We start from the raw sequence: 15,141 nt of genomic DNA on the forward strand, positions 1-15,141 counted from the left end.
ATTGTCATAATCTAATAAAATGAGATTATACTTGGTAACCATTAAGAGCAAGTTAGAGTACCACACTCGATATCATGAGAACTGCCTCCTTAGAGGATGCTCGGGAGGCCTTGCTGGCTGTGGTCACCATTATGGTAAGTAAATGGCGGCTGATAACTGCAACCAAAATGTAAGGCCCAGCCCGATCTGGGAACTATGTGGGCTGGAGCAACTTAGAAACATTCCTCCAACTCTGAGAAATAGATTGTCACTCGGTGATTCCGTCAATAAACAAGAATATCAGAGGCAAGCAGGAATGGCTACTCAGGTTTGGACAAAAATCATATTCCTCTTCTAGAAATCTTGTTGGTCCTAACTCATAAATCACCAAAAGAAATCTGAATTTCAATGAGTTTCTGAGCAGAAACAAGTGTTTAAAATTTTACAAAGGGCAGTAGCACAGGTAGTCTCATTCAACTCTTGGAACTAACTGCTCAGATGATATTAGAAGTATCTACAACCACAACATATGCATGATTGGTGCTTTTGACAAAAATCAAGTACATTACTCAATGGGTACCTCTCAAGTTTTACACTCAGAAACTGCCCATTTGAAAAATAATCGATAGCTTGTTACTTGACCTTGTTCAAACTGCTCTCAGCATAGAAAGGCATCAACTAATTTGAGACCAGTAATAAGGATCACGTCATAGGTGATACCAGAGAGACTGTCCAGAAGGAAAAAACAAGCCCAGCAGACTCTCTCATAAAGTGGAAGTGGTGTATTCTAGAGCATGCAGAAGGGGGTGTCTGGAGGTGTTCAACACATGTAGGGGCGAGTTGATTTATTGTCTGTAAGAACATTAATAGAGGCCTCTGAGGACCTCCCCAGCCCCACTGCTGTCTGAACCTTAGGATTTTCTCTCAGGTGAGGCAAGGCCTGATTAATTGGCAATGTTCACTTTTAACTGATTGGCATTCCTGGCTTGAGAGTCACGTTGCTGTGTGGAAATCAAGGCAGAACCCTGAAGAGAATAAGCCTGAAGGAAAGAAGGCAACACAAATCTGCACAATGAACAGAGCTGGGGATTGTCTATTTAACATCAGAAGTGGAGTTAAACTCCAGCCGTAGACAGTTGTTTGGATACTTACAAACTCTGTGCCTGCAGCTAGTAGCCTTGCTATATGGTCAAGGCAAATGAGACCTAGACGACTGAACATAAGGAAAATCCTGTATGAGAAACTCAGTTTTCAAATTCCCTATAGAAATTTAGAGGAAAAATTAAAGTGAAGTTGCTTGCTCAGAAGGGGATTGGAAGACAAAGGTGGTTGCCTTAATCACATCACTAGTTAGAAGCTACTTTGAAATGAATGGGCACGAAGGAACGCAGGTCATGCATTGATGCACTTACAGATGCCCTTTGTGTCTGCTCACTGAGGTGGTAAGAAATTTACCTTGTGTACAAGAAAGAAATTCTTTGAAATGGCCCAGGTAAGACTGCCTGAGGGCAAGGGCCTGTGCACAGCTGGCAAATAGACTGCATTCTACTAATCCTGGTAGCCCCAGGGAGCTGTGCGTGGGTTTTAAATGGGATTGAGTCTGCACTATAGTGGGTCTGCTTATCCTGTAACAGAAGCAACTTTGGAGAATATAATTAAAGGTCTCGAAGAGCAAATTGTCTATCAATTTGGCTCAGTTGGATATAGTTCTTCTGATTAAGGTATGTGTTTGCCTTCTACCAATGTACAGAAATGAACAAAGAAAAATAATATTGTATGGCTATTCCTTTTCATTCTTAGAACAGTAGTTTTATTGAAAAATTAGAATGGAATTTGAAACCCTTGTTTCTCAAAAGCTGTTGGAAAAAAATTTTAAGGGTTGGATTAGTTATTCAAATGATTGGCTATGAGGGGGAGTAGAATGAGGACTCTACTGGAACTATTTCTAAGATGGGAATAAGGGGTAGAGGGAGAATATAAATTTCCCATCTCACAAAATTCTTCTATTTTGCTTATCTGGGTTCAAAGGTACTTGTGTCCAGGAAAGGTGATATAAATGAACAACACTATGCTATTAATTTTGACAGTATGTATTCCCAAAGGTATACTTTTGGGTAGGGCATAACTTCACCCTATATAACAAAATTTGGGCTAACTGTAAACGTGATTCCATTTCTGAGCAGCAAGGCTAATTTTATATTTCTTTATCTTTTACATACTATGACATTGGGAACAGAAGTTAAGAAGTTGGTGGCATAGGTTGTTCTTGACTCCAATCCCCCTCACAAGAAGACCAGCTAGCAACTATCCATAGACAAGATACTAAGAGAAAATTCCACAACATAGGGGTGAGGCTGAAGCACCCCCTGAATCACAGAGACCTTGGAGGACCACGTTAGATGGATAAGAGGAGTGGCTACACTCTGACCACGTCTTCCCTTCCCCAGGCTGTCATTGAGGTACATGGAGAGGGGCCCTCTGGGCCTATGGTTTCTCCAGTAGGAAAAAGAGAGCCCAGGTTGTATAGCTCCCCCTGTCTTATGGGACACTTCCTGGGACACCCACTCAGATTTCACCCCACAGAGATCAGTAGGGGAATCAATGGGGCTTACTCACCGGGGATCAGATAGAGACAGAAAAGAAGGATGAGGTTTATAGCAACCAGTGCTCGGATTTGGGGAAACCACATCCTTACTTGCAGTGGTGCTCAAGCAGAGATCCTGGCCAGTGGCTCTGACCATCTGCAGAGCTGAGCCAGCAATACTGTCTAGCCAGGGAGCTTGGTAGGCAGTTCTGTCTAATTCAGGTCCCCACCAACAAGCCATATGGGCAATGGAGCGCATTCTATGGCCCTGCCCAGGCAGGGAAGCCAGTTTTCAGCCCTGCCCAACTTCGGAGTATAGCCTCTAGTCCCACGTGACCAGGAAGCCTGACTAAAGAATCTAGGCAGCTGCAGAGCCCATCCTACAGCTGTGCTCAGGCAGGGATCCCGGCCAACACTACTGCCCTGCTGTTAAGGGCAGCCACTGGCTCTGCACAGCCAGGGAGCCTGAACAGTGACCCATGTATCTAAACTATAAAAGAAACTCATATAACTTAGTAGCAAAAAACAATCAGGGTTTTAAAATGGGCAAAGGACCTGAATAGACATTTTTTCCCAAAGAAGATAAACAAATGGCCAACTAGTACACAAAAAAGGTGCCCAGTATTACTGATCATCAGAGAAATGCAAATCAAAACCACAATGAGAATGCCTATTATTAGACACTTCACACATGTCAGAATGTCCATTATTAGAGAGGCAAGAGTAACAAGTGTTGACATGGGAGTGGAGAAAAGGGAACTCTTGTGCACTGGTGGTGAGGACATAAACTGGTACAGCCCTTGTGGAAAACAGTGTGGGATTTCCTTCAAAAATTAAAAAATAGAACTAGCATATGATACAGCAATTTTACTTTTGGATATATATCTGAAGGATATCCAGTCAGTATCTCAAAGCTCAAATTGCACCATTATTTATAATAGCCAGGACACAGAACAACTTAAGTTTCCACCAATGGATAAATGGTTAAAGATGATATGGTATACTTATACAATGGAATATTATTCAGCCATAAAGAAGGAAATCTTGCCATTTGCAACAATATGGGTGAAACTCGTGGGCATTATGCTAAGTGAAATAAATCAGACAAAGAAAGACAAATGCTGTATGATCTCACTTGTGTGTGGCACCTAAAAAACAAACAAACAGAACAAACTCATAGAAACTGAGAGCAGATTGGTGGCTGCCAGGGCCAAGGGTGTGGGGTTGGGGAATGGTTGAAGGTAGTCAAAGGGTTTAAATACCAGGAATGAGTGCTATCATGCTATTTCCATTGGAGTATTTCAGAGTAATAAAATAATACTCTTAGCTATCTCTCTCAGAGTACTGGCTGGTGTTGGGAGGATTCAATACATAGATTCCTTTTACTAAAAAAGTAAAGTCTTCCCAGAAGCCACTCAGAAGTCTTCATAGCTGGTGCCACAAATAAGCACTGTGGCTGTTCCTAGGTGCAAGAGAGCTGTGGGAGCTCAATTGCCTGTTTAGTTGGGAGTGCTCAGGAAGAAGGGAGTTGAAAACAGCTGTAGGTTCACCTCATTAACAGCATCTTCCATGGCGGGTGAGGAGGGTGGTGGTTAGATTTATATTTTTGAATGTCGTATCTGTAGAGTAGAATTTGGTCAAAAAAGGTTAGGAAGAGGGAGAAATGACTTCCAGGTTCTGACCAGGGTGAGTGTTGATGCTAATGGGAGAGGAGGATGTCAAGGATGGAGATGATTCATTTCGTTATTTGTGTCTATCTGATTTCACTTATTTTTCATCATCTATTTTTTGTGCCTCTTTTTATTTTTGGACCATATTGTCCTAAATGAAAATAAAAATGGGTCTGAAATGTTATGATCACTGTGACATTTATTTAATCTTAAATCTTTTAACAGTTGGGTCATCATGGAAATCTATGTGCAGATCTTAGAGTTACAAGACCCATGGTTACTTATACAGTTCCTGTTTTGAGCCTCCAACTTGCTACATTCCAGAAGAACCTCGTAAGGGCCACATGAGATAATTATGAAAAAAGTCCTTTGTAAACTGTAAAATGTCATGCATATGCACAGTATTACAAGAACTCGTTTTGGACAGATTCGTATCTAATGGGGATACAATCTCTGATTCTCATATTTTATGAAAATAGAAATGAATGTTTACTCCATTCAACAGACAGCATTATATACAAACACTTGTAATTCTTGGCCTCTTTTCCTCACTCATACCTTCCTACGAGAAGAAGGGTGGTGTATCTACCTGGTGAATTTGTGAGAAGGAATTGGATTTCTGGGTTGGCTCTCACTTTGGATCTGCCTGGCTGCAAACAGGCTCGTTCTAATCTGCTTTCGTACTCCTGGCGGTGGGGCAGGCCTGGGCTCTATGAGGGAGGTTGACTATTTTTATGTCTGCAATAGCTTTTTTCATCTCTCTTAAGGATGCTAATTATGCTTTCAAAAAAAGAAAGAAAGAAAGAAAGAGCTCTATTTAGCTTGCTCCATTAGCTCTGTTTCTCCATCTTAGGTTCTTCCATTCATTGAGCTCTTCCATTCATTCATCTCTCTCTCTCTCTCATGTTTCGGCTTCCTCAAATATCTTATCATTCCAGATTGTTTACTCTTCTTTGCAGTGGAATTTTAGTTTTGGTTATCTGACTGTCAGTGTTCGTGCAGCCAGCCAGGACACCATTTCACTGGAAGTATGAGGAAAGTGTGGTGTGGCAGGACGGCCCCTGGGTGCCTGTTCTTCCTGAGTGTGGGTGCTCACCACTCCTCCCAGGTATCACAGTCCCACGCACATTGTCCCTTGTCCATGCTCTCTAACTGAATCGATCTCCTGCCTCCCTGTTGCAAGCAACCACTCCCATCATGTGACGAGTCAGCAGGGCAGGGTTGGTCAGCTCAGCTGCTCCTCCCAGCCACCGTGTTTATTGCCTCTGACACCCATCATTCTCCAGGTATGGAGTTTCTTGGTGCCAAATTCCATCTGTTCAATTGTTTAATTAAGCATAGTTAATTGTGGCTTCTAATCAGTTCAGTCTATATACCTTTTGTCTTTTAGAGATTCCTCTCAGTTCTGGTTCCCATACAGATGGTACCTTTTTCTTCTTTTCAAGTGCAATGATGGTTTTGCTCACACATTTATACACATACTCTATGTGGCTTGTGTGTGTGTGTGTGTGTGTGTGTGTGTGTGTGTATTTGTGTTTCCCATTGCTGCTGTAACAAATGACCACAAATCTGGTGGCTTAAAACAATAGAAATTTATACTCTCACAGTTCTGGAGGTCAAAGGTCTGAAATTGACTTTAGTGGGTTAATATCAAGGTGACAGAAAAGCTGTGCTCCCCCCGCCCCACCGAAGCCCTGGGGGCCACTTGGGTCTTGCCTCTTCTGGATTCTTTTGGCTCCCTGCAACCCTTGGCTTGGGGCTGTGTCACTTCAGTCTCAGCCTCCATGGTCCACATTGCCTCTTCCTCTTCCTCTTCCGTCTGTGTCAAATCTACTTTTGCCTCCCTCTTATACAGACATATGGGATTGCATTTAGGGTCTACCTGGATAACACAGACTAATATCCCCATCTCAAGATCCTTAATCACATGGACAAAGATTATTTTTCTAAATAAATAAAGTAATATTTACAGGTTCTAGGAATTAGTACCTGATATCTTTGGGGGCCATTTTTAGACTACCACTATACACGTGCCCCCACCCCCATGGAGATATATATACATATACACACACACGCACACACACCCCCAGAAGGATAAAGTGTATATATGTGTGTAGGTATACATTCTATGGTTAATGTAGATACAGATATATGCATCCATTTGTCTGAACATTAAGAAAACATTTTTCCAGAGTCTATAGTTTTTGTCCTGGAAGTATCCAACTTATCCATATTAAATAACAGGGCTTTGAAAATGCTCACATCAACTGACACTACTTGAAAAGTGTAATAATGTTGATATATTCAGGCCATGTTTCTTTTCAATTACATTAGACATAATGCACTTTGTGAGCGTTCAGAATTCTAAGAATCCCCAACAGAAGCTTAATACACAATAAACCATGACAAGGAGTGGAAAGAGTAGCTCATTCTTTTGGCAAGGGGAAAAGAAAGAAGGGGAAAAACAATTTATCTTAAAAAGAGCAGGGACTCAAAGCACACATGAAAGCTTTGCTGCTTAGCATGGATCTTTGGCAAAACCCTGAAATAATTTTTTTAACAGATGGTTTGTTTTGCATTTAGAAACAAAATGGTGATCAACCAGTCTGCACATAGTATATACATACATCTGTACATATGTACACATATACACACATTCATATGTGCATTAAAAAAGTCTTTTTAAATAAGTGGTTGGTCTGCACACCCAATTGAGAGCAACTGAAGAACAAGTGGCTGGTGAAGTTTAGGCCTTCATTGTAGAGGAAGAGGCTGAGAAAGTGTTTTGTTTTGCTATACAACACAAGATTGCCAAGAATGAAGCGTGCCCTGTTCTTTGTTTTTGTCACAGTATTTAGCACAGGTTCTGTCAACTGAACAAATTCAACAAGCATTTCTTGGAGGAATAAAACTAGTGAATACACAGAGCTCCAAGGATATTCATGGCTCATGTCCTTTGGGGCAGGAACCACATATCTTTTATCTCAGTATTTCTAGTGTCTATCACAGTGGCCTTTCAAAAGGTGGTTGTAGATTTGGATTAAATGTAATTGAGTGGGTCAGTTATTCTTCATCATGGGACATCAGGCCATTTACAAGACAGACGGTCTCATGGCTGCTTCCAGGTTGAACCCAAATAATTTTCTCCGTACTGTCTGTGTGTCTATCTTTTGTCCTCCCCACACAAAGGCCACGCTAATAATGCATGGACACCAATGATCTGCAGTGTCTAGTGGTTCTCATTGGATTGTTGCAACAGCCATGTAAACACGAGTCCTGATCTCCATCTTGCAGTTGAGGAAACTGAGGCTTAGAGGGGACTGGTATGAGAGTATATTCTGCAAAGCAACAGGTGGGCACTAGTCTTTGGTGACACAATCAAATGTACCATCTTCTCTAAGAAGCTGTAGACAGTCCTAGTCCTTCAAACACCAATCTAGAGCAGATAATCAGCAGAAGTTTATTAAAAAGTTAAAAGCCAAACTTCCTCAATTTTAAAATGAGAGTCAGAGAAAAAAAGAGAAATAAGAAAATGAAAGTGAACAAAATCAAGTATGATACACAGAGGCAATTTTAAATTTATTTTATTTTATTTTTTATGTACATATCTGATTATTTGTACTTCCTGGTCAAATCTCTTCAAAATGTTCTTTTGTTATTGAATGGGATTTTTTTTTTTTAGTTTAAAATTTCCTGTGGAAAATAGTTTGGTTATTTGTATATTGACTCAATTATGTCCTTGGCTACTAGTCGCAGATGTCAAGGGAAAATATTACTAAAGATACTGCTCAGTTAAATTGAGTTTCCTTGGCCGTTCTGTTGTATCAGCCAGTATTTTCACTCTTTTAGAAATGGAATACTAAGTATGTTGGAGCCACTCCTACTCTTAACACTTTATCAGGAGCTGAGAGGCTCTTAAAGAGTTCGAACCAAACATCAGAGTAATTCCTATCACCTATGTTTAAATATTCAAAAACTGTGTGTGATCGTCCTATGACCAAGTCCACTCTAAACGTACACTGACTTTACCTGAGTTGAATGGCTTATTTTCACCTACTAAATTACAAATAACATTTACTAATACTATCTGTCTTTAGTTTGTAGTTTTATTAACTAATTCAGCAAAAATCAAGTGTTCATTGTGTAGAGATCCTATGCTTGAAACGGGGACACAGAAGCAAACAAGATAGAAGCAGTTCCCTTAAGGATTTTGTCATCTACATGGGACAAGATTAGGGCTGTCTATTTAGTGAATGAGCATGCAGAACACCCAGTTAAATTTGAATTTCAGATAAATAAATACATTTTTAGTATAAGTATGTTCTTGTAGTGTTTAGTACATACTAAAACCTTTTCTGTTGTGGATCTGAAATTCAAATTTAACTGATAGCCCTGTATTTTATCTGGCAATCATAGAAGAGAGATCAGGAAAAAGGTAGTTATGATACACAACAGTATGTGCTAGAACAGTGCTAAGTCTGGAGATTGGTAGAAATGTGTAGCTTCCTATTAATTAGGGATCATATTTTTAGGTTTTCCATAGATGCTGAGAGAAAAAGTGACCCTTTTTCAAGTTTGACCAGGTCAGTAAATGAATGTCCCAGCAGAAGAGTAGACTCTTAGGCAAAAATGATGCATATCATTTATAACACAAATATGCGGGGAAAATTATTCAGTCATACTGAAACTACAGTGAAAAACCATGCAAACCTGCAAACCAGATTTACAACCATATGAGAAGTGATTCTTGAGCCAGTTGCAAATGTCCCCTTAATGTGTTTTTATGTGGCAATTACGGAAGACAAGCGCACTGTTTTCCAGAGGGAACAAACTGCTGCAGCAGAAATACTGGCCCTTGACCTTTAAGGGCTTGTATCCAGAGAAGGAATGTTAAAGTTGGAAGACCAACTGGATTTATCTTGTCCATGCATCTCACACTACAGGCAAGAGAGTCAAGGTCAGCTGGAGTTAAGGGGCATGGTGGCCGTCGCAGAAATAGGTACTTCTGTGTCATTTACTATGGTACTTTTTCCCCTGCAGCAAATAATTCATTAATGTGAGTAAGGATCACAAAGAGACTCTGAATGACTTTTGCAGAGTTGTGGAAGGAAAGAAATGAGAAAATGCAGAGAAAGGGAAGGATGAAAAACTGACTCTAGGAAAATAAATTCATTCTTTTTTTCAAATTACTGAACATTTTAAAAGATTAAAATTGTGTAGTAGCTCCCCTTACACTATTACTTGTCTTTTTTTTTAAAGATGCTAAAAATTATGAGGTTTAGTGAAAAAAATAAACTTAATTTTTTCTATACAGGATTGGTCCTAAGACCAACTTAAGAGCATCTGAAAATATTTTTTTAAGAGTTAAAATGTTATTGATATTTTAGTCTAATATAAAAAATTATGAATTACTGTCATTGACCCCAAGGAAATCTTGTATGGCTTACTTATGTATTAAATTTTATTTATTTGTTTCCTTCAGCTGTAGCTGCATTATATTCCGAACTCCAGCACTGCCTTGACTTAGAAGTGCTTCAAGAATCCTGGGGAGACATGAGAAATCTGCTGCTCTCTGATTCTTATGCATTGATAGATAGTTTCCCTTCTCTCGCTAACGTTCTGAACTTCTTTGAGAATACGTGTGGGGTTTTTAATCCATTTATTGTCCTTAGCGTTCAGTGGTTCCTTTCAATGTCGCTCTTCATGTGAGGGAAATTATCTTCTACATTTCTTTTTGATGACTTCCTCTTTTGATAATTTCTTTCTGTCAGTTCATCATTTTTAAAACTCCTTTAGTCTGTTGTTGGACCTCCTGAATTGATTCATAATTTTTTTTATGTTTCCCTCAGATTTTCCATTTTCTTTTTCTTCTTTTCAGCAATTCTAGGTTTTGTTTTTCTACCTTTTCGTTGATTCTTTGTTTTGTTTTGTTGGCTGATCACACTTTTAATTTCCAAGAGGTCTTTCAGGATAACTGGCTTTTCTTTTTTCATGGTTTTCATGCTCGTTTTAGGTAAATAATAATCTCTCAAAATTTGCTAACTAGAATTTTGTCTGTTTTTGTTTCTTTTGTTTCCTAAATCACTTCTCTTTCTTCTAAGTTAAATGGTTAGAGTTTTACTTTTGTTTTTAACTTGATCTATCTTTTTTGTTCCAAATTTCCTGAAATAGCTGGAGGTGGTCATGACTCTTGGCTGCCCTGGGAATCTAGACGGAGCTTAGTAACTCACAGTCTTGTTGTGGAAATGAGAGCGGACTGATGATGTTTCCAGACCGCCTTTGCCCACACGGAGAGGTCTTTCTCTGGAGGAATTGATGTCCAAATACTCTGCCTTAGGTAATCTCAGTTAATTTTTAAAATTTCCTTGTGGAAAGATTCTGTGTTTTGTTTTTGGTTTTGTTTTTTCTTTCACCTGGGGTACAAAGAACTGGCTGCCCACGTGTCTGCATGTGGTTGGGAAAATTAGAGAACATAGTCAGGTACTTAGCCTGAACTTAAGAGTATCAGTTAGATGACTTGTGGGTCTAAATCACAAACTTCCCCAGAGTTCTGCCTCAGGATTCATTGCCTTCCTGACTTCTGGAGCTATATCTGTTCTAGGACACCCTTTCTCCATCCTGCTTCATCATTTGCTCCTATGTTCACTTGCCATCTTTCATAATTTTGTTAAAACTCCCTGGTTTTTAACATGTGCTCACCTTTTCTCCTTTATTGCTTACTTATATTTTGAGCTATTTTATTATCATTTCAGTGGGATTCTCAGGGGGTAGGAGAGATAAGCACGTGTGATAAGTCTTTTGTCTTGATGTCCAAGTCCATAATTAAATTTCCCTGAGTCCATAATATTTGGAAAATGTCAATACAACAGTATTTGATAATACAGAAATCTATTGGTGATTTTAAAAGATGGGCAAAGTGTCATGTTTGGAGACACCTGCTTAATATAAAATAATTTTAAAGCATGACTTTATTACCAATATATAAATAGTTCACTAAATATGTGATATATAAATTTAAAGAAAGATTTTTCTATAGTGTTTGACATTGTGAATTTGTAAGTTGGTTCCCCTCCCCAGCTGTCATCAGAGATTTACCTTTTTTCATCTACCTTTGCTGTGCTTAGCTATTATGTAGAAAGTTACTTTCCTGTGATGGTACCCTCTAAATCCACTTCCAGGGAAGATATCCCAGGCCAGGAAGTCTTACAGACCAGATTGAAATGCTAGAATTACATGGTTTATAAAATCAAATTTGAAACAGAGCAAAGAGTAAGAGGTGGGTCAAGTTAATGTACTTATTCTAGAAAAGCCCAAAAGAGTAGCTACAAAAAGAAAAGTAGGTTCCTTTCAGACCATTTAAGGTAACAGAAAATAATCCTATGTAGCATAGTAAAGCATCAGTTAACACCATATTACAGTTTAAGCCAATCACTAATACTCCTAATGGTGATCATAAATTAATTAAAATGTATAATTGTGTTCTGTAGGCTGAGAAGAGGGCAAAATAAGTTTGTGATTCATTTTAGAAAGATTTCTGTGTAGAATAGATAAACAAGATTATACTGTATAGCACAGGGAAATTTATACAAGATCACAGACTTGAATGTATTTTTTAACTTTGCCACTCACTGTGTAACCATGCATAATTTAAATCGTATCTATGAAATCTCATGTCATAAAATATCAAACCGTAAGGATAGTTCCATAGATCTGATATAGTTATCATGACAATTTGATTAAATAATTCATGCAAGATGTTAGCACAATATAAGTTGCTATTAATATTATAACAATTTTTCTTGAATTTTTGTGAGTTTTTTGTATCTGTAATTTTAATAATTACAAAATATTTTGTCATGCATCCTAATTTAAACTATCAAATCAATCTCAGTCAAGTACTGGCAGAGTTAATTGTTTGATTTTTGCAGAAATTGACAAGCTGAATCTAAAATACATATGAAAATTGAAAGGCTCAGGAACAGTGGAGGCAATCTTGAAGAACAAAAAATCTAGAACAAAACAGATCTTGGGATCTGTTAAAAACCGTAATTAATTAATTATATCTTAGCCTATATAATTAATTATATACTTTCTATATAATATGATACAATTATATCATGTAATTAATTATAGTAATTAAGACATTGTGGTCTTGGCCCAAATGTAAATGACTGATGGCACACAATAAAGTCCACCTGAAACAGACTCACTTGATTTATGAATTAATTTTTTTCATTTATCTATTATGAAATTATTACTTATAGTGTTTTTATTGAGGTATAATTTACACACTGTGTGAGTTTAAAGTGTACAATGTGTCGATTTGATACAATTACCGCCTTAGTTCTGTTAACACTGCTATCATGTCATATGATTATTTCTTTTTTGTGGTGAAAATATTTAAGATCTAGTCTCTTAGCAATTTAGGTATATAATACAGTATTGTTGACTATAATCATTATGCTGTATATTAGATCTCCAGAACTTATTCATCTTCTAGTTGCAAATTTGTACCCTTTAACAACATCTCTCCAGTTCCCGTGCCTCTCATCCCTGATAACTACCATTCTACTCTGTTTCTGTGAGTTCAGCTTTTAAAATTCCACATATGGGTAATATAACACAGTATTTGTCTTCATCTGGCTCATCTCACTAAGCATAATGCTTTCACAGTCCATCTACATTGTTGTAAATGGCAGGATTTCCTTCTTTCTCATGGCTGCATAATATTCTAATATATATATGTTGGAATATAGGATAATGGAATATTATAGTATGTGAATTATATATAATACATCATCTTTATCCATTTTACCTGTTGCTGGACACTTAAGTTACTCTTTTTTTAACCTTTAGACTGTAATTAAGTGGTTAACACATCATCCTAAGAATTAGAGTTTTCTAAATCTGACTGTATATTTACCTTTACCTGTGTGTTGTATAATTTTGTATGTTTTCATGTCACTAATTAGCACGTTTTCATTTCACCTTGAACTCCTTTCAGCATTCTTATAAGGCAGGTCTAGTGGTGGGGAGCTTCCTCAGTTTGTCTGTGAAAGTCTTTATTTCTCATGTAATATCATAATGATAACTTTGTTGGATAGAATGTTCTTGACTGTCATTTTTTTTTCTTTCTATACTTTTAATATGTCATTTTATTTTCTTTTGGCCTGTAGGGTTTCTGCTAAGAAATCTGCTGATAGCCTAATAAGGATTCCTTTGTAGGTTTCAATCCTTTTTCCTCTGGCTGCTTTTAAGATTCTCTCTTTGTCTTTGATTTTTGATAGTTTCATTGTAATGTGTCTTTTAGAAGGTCTTTGGCATTGAGATAAATTGGTGATCTACTTCATGAATTTGGATGCTCAAGTCTCTCCACAGGTTTGGAAAGTTCTCAGCTATTATTTCTTTAAATAAGTTTTCTGCCCCTTTCTTCTCCCCTCCTCCTTTTGGAATCCCTATTATTCTAATATTTGTGTGTTTGATGGAATCCTGTAGATCACATAGACTTTCTTTGTTCTTTTTAATTTTTTAAAATTTGTTCTCCTCTGATTGGGTTATTTCAAAGTTGCTGTCCTCTGGAACATGGTTCCTATCCTCCATTTGGTGTACTCTGGTGTAGATGCTCTCTGTTGCATTTTTCATTTTATTCATTGACTATTTCAGCTCTGGAATTTCTGCTTGGTATATTTTTATGACTGTTATCTCTTCATTAAATTTGTCATTTTGTTCATGTATTGTTTTCATGATTTTGTTGAATTGTCTTTTGGTATTTTCTTGTAGCTTGTTGAGTTACCTCAAAATAGGTATTTTGAATTTTTTATTAGCGAGATAGCAAAATTCCGTATCTTTGAGTTTAGTTATTGGAGGGTTATTTTTATCTTTTGATGATGACGTGATTTCCTAGATTTCTCATGCTCCTTGGATTTTTCCTTCGCTGCTTTCATATTTGAAATAACAGACACCTCCTCCGGTATTTACTAGTTACTTTTGGGTGGGATGTACTGGTGGTCCTGGTGTAGCTGGAGTTTTCTCCAACCTTGTATGCATATACCTGCTCCACACTTCTTTCTCTTTCTTGAGGCAGAATTCTTAAGCATTTGTGTTTCCTGTGATTCTTACATCGCACCAGGATGGCTGCTGAAAACCTCTCTTTTGTTTTCCGGAAGGTAGCGCTACAGTTCAAGTTTGCGGTTTCTCCCTTGTCACAGATCCTGGTCTGGTTTCCTGAGAGCATTCTGTTTATTGGCGTTCACTCTTGCTGCCACACTCAATAGCATACAGAACTGACTGCAGAGTTGAAGGAGTATGACTTTGGCACTTGGGTCATTTGGGCGTGCCCATAGATCTGTGGTGGGAGATCCTTGGGTGAGGTTTTTCCAGAGGCTTCTAGGTGAATTTCCTGCTGAAGTCCTGAGAAGAGTCAGCAGAAACTAAATCTCTTTAATGCCCTTTGATATTCTTATCTGCCTCTTTCCTGATCTACCCCCCCACCCCACCCCAAGATCATGGATGTCCCACCTCAGTACTTTGGGTACTATTGGAGAGAAATGGGTTTCTCCAGCAGTGTCCCACACAGCTGGGGTAGCCAGGCACTCACTCACCACTTTCCCTTTCACTCTCAGGGGAGTCACCAGCAGATAGTTTATCCCTGTGCTGTGTAGCCTTGGGGAAGGGATGGTGCTGGCAGTGTTTGTCTTGTCCTTATTCTGTATTCTGTATTCCTCCATGAGAATGATAGTGTCAGAGAAAAATGTCACTGTGCTGCAAGACATGTGGAAGTCTCTATAGTTAGATCCAGAACCATGAAATTATTATACCTTTGGAAGTTCCAGTCCGAAATGTTTGGAATATATACCTATTTCTGCAAGTAACCCTGGGTAGCTCAGGCATTGTGGAGAAACTGAAGGG

Source organism: Vicugna pacos, chromosome 1 (assembly GCF_048564905.1).
Source record: "Vicugna pacos chromosome 1, VicPac4, whole genome shotgun sequence".
In the NCBI taxonomy this organism is placed as follows: domain Eukaryota; kingdom Metazoa; phylum Chordata; class Mammalia; order Artiodactyla; family Camelidae; genus Vicugna; species Vicugna pacos.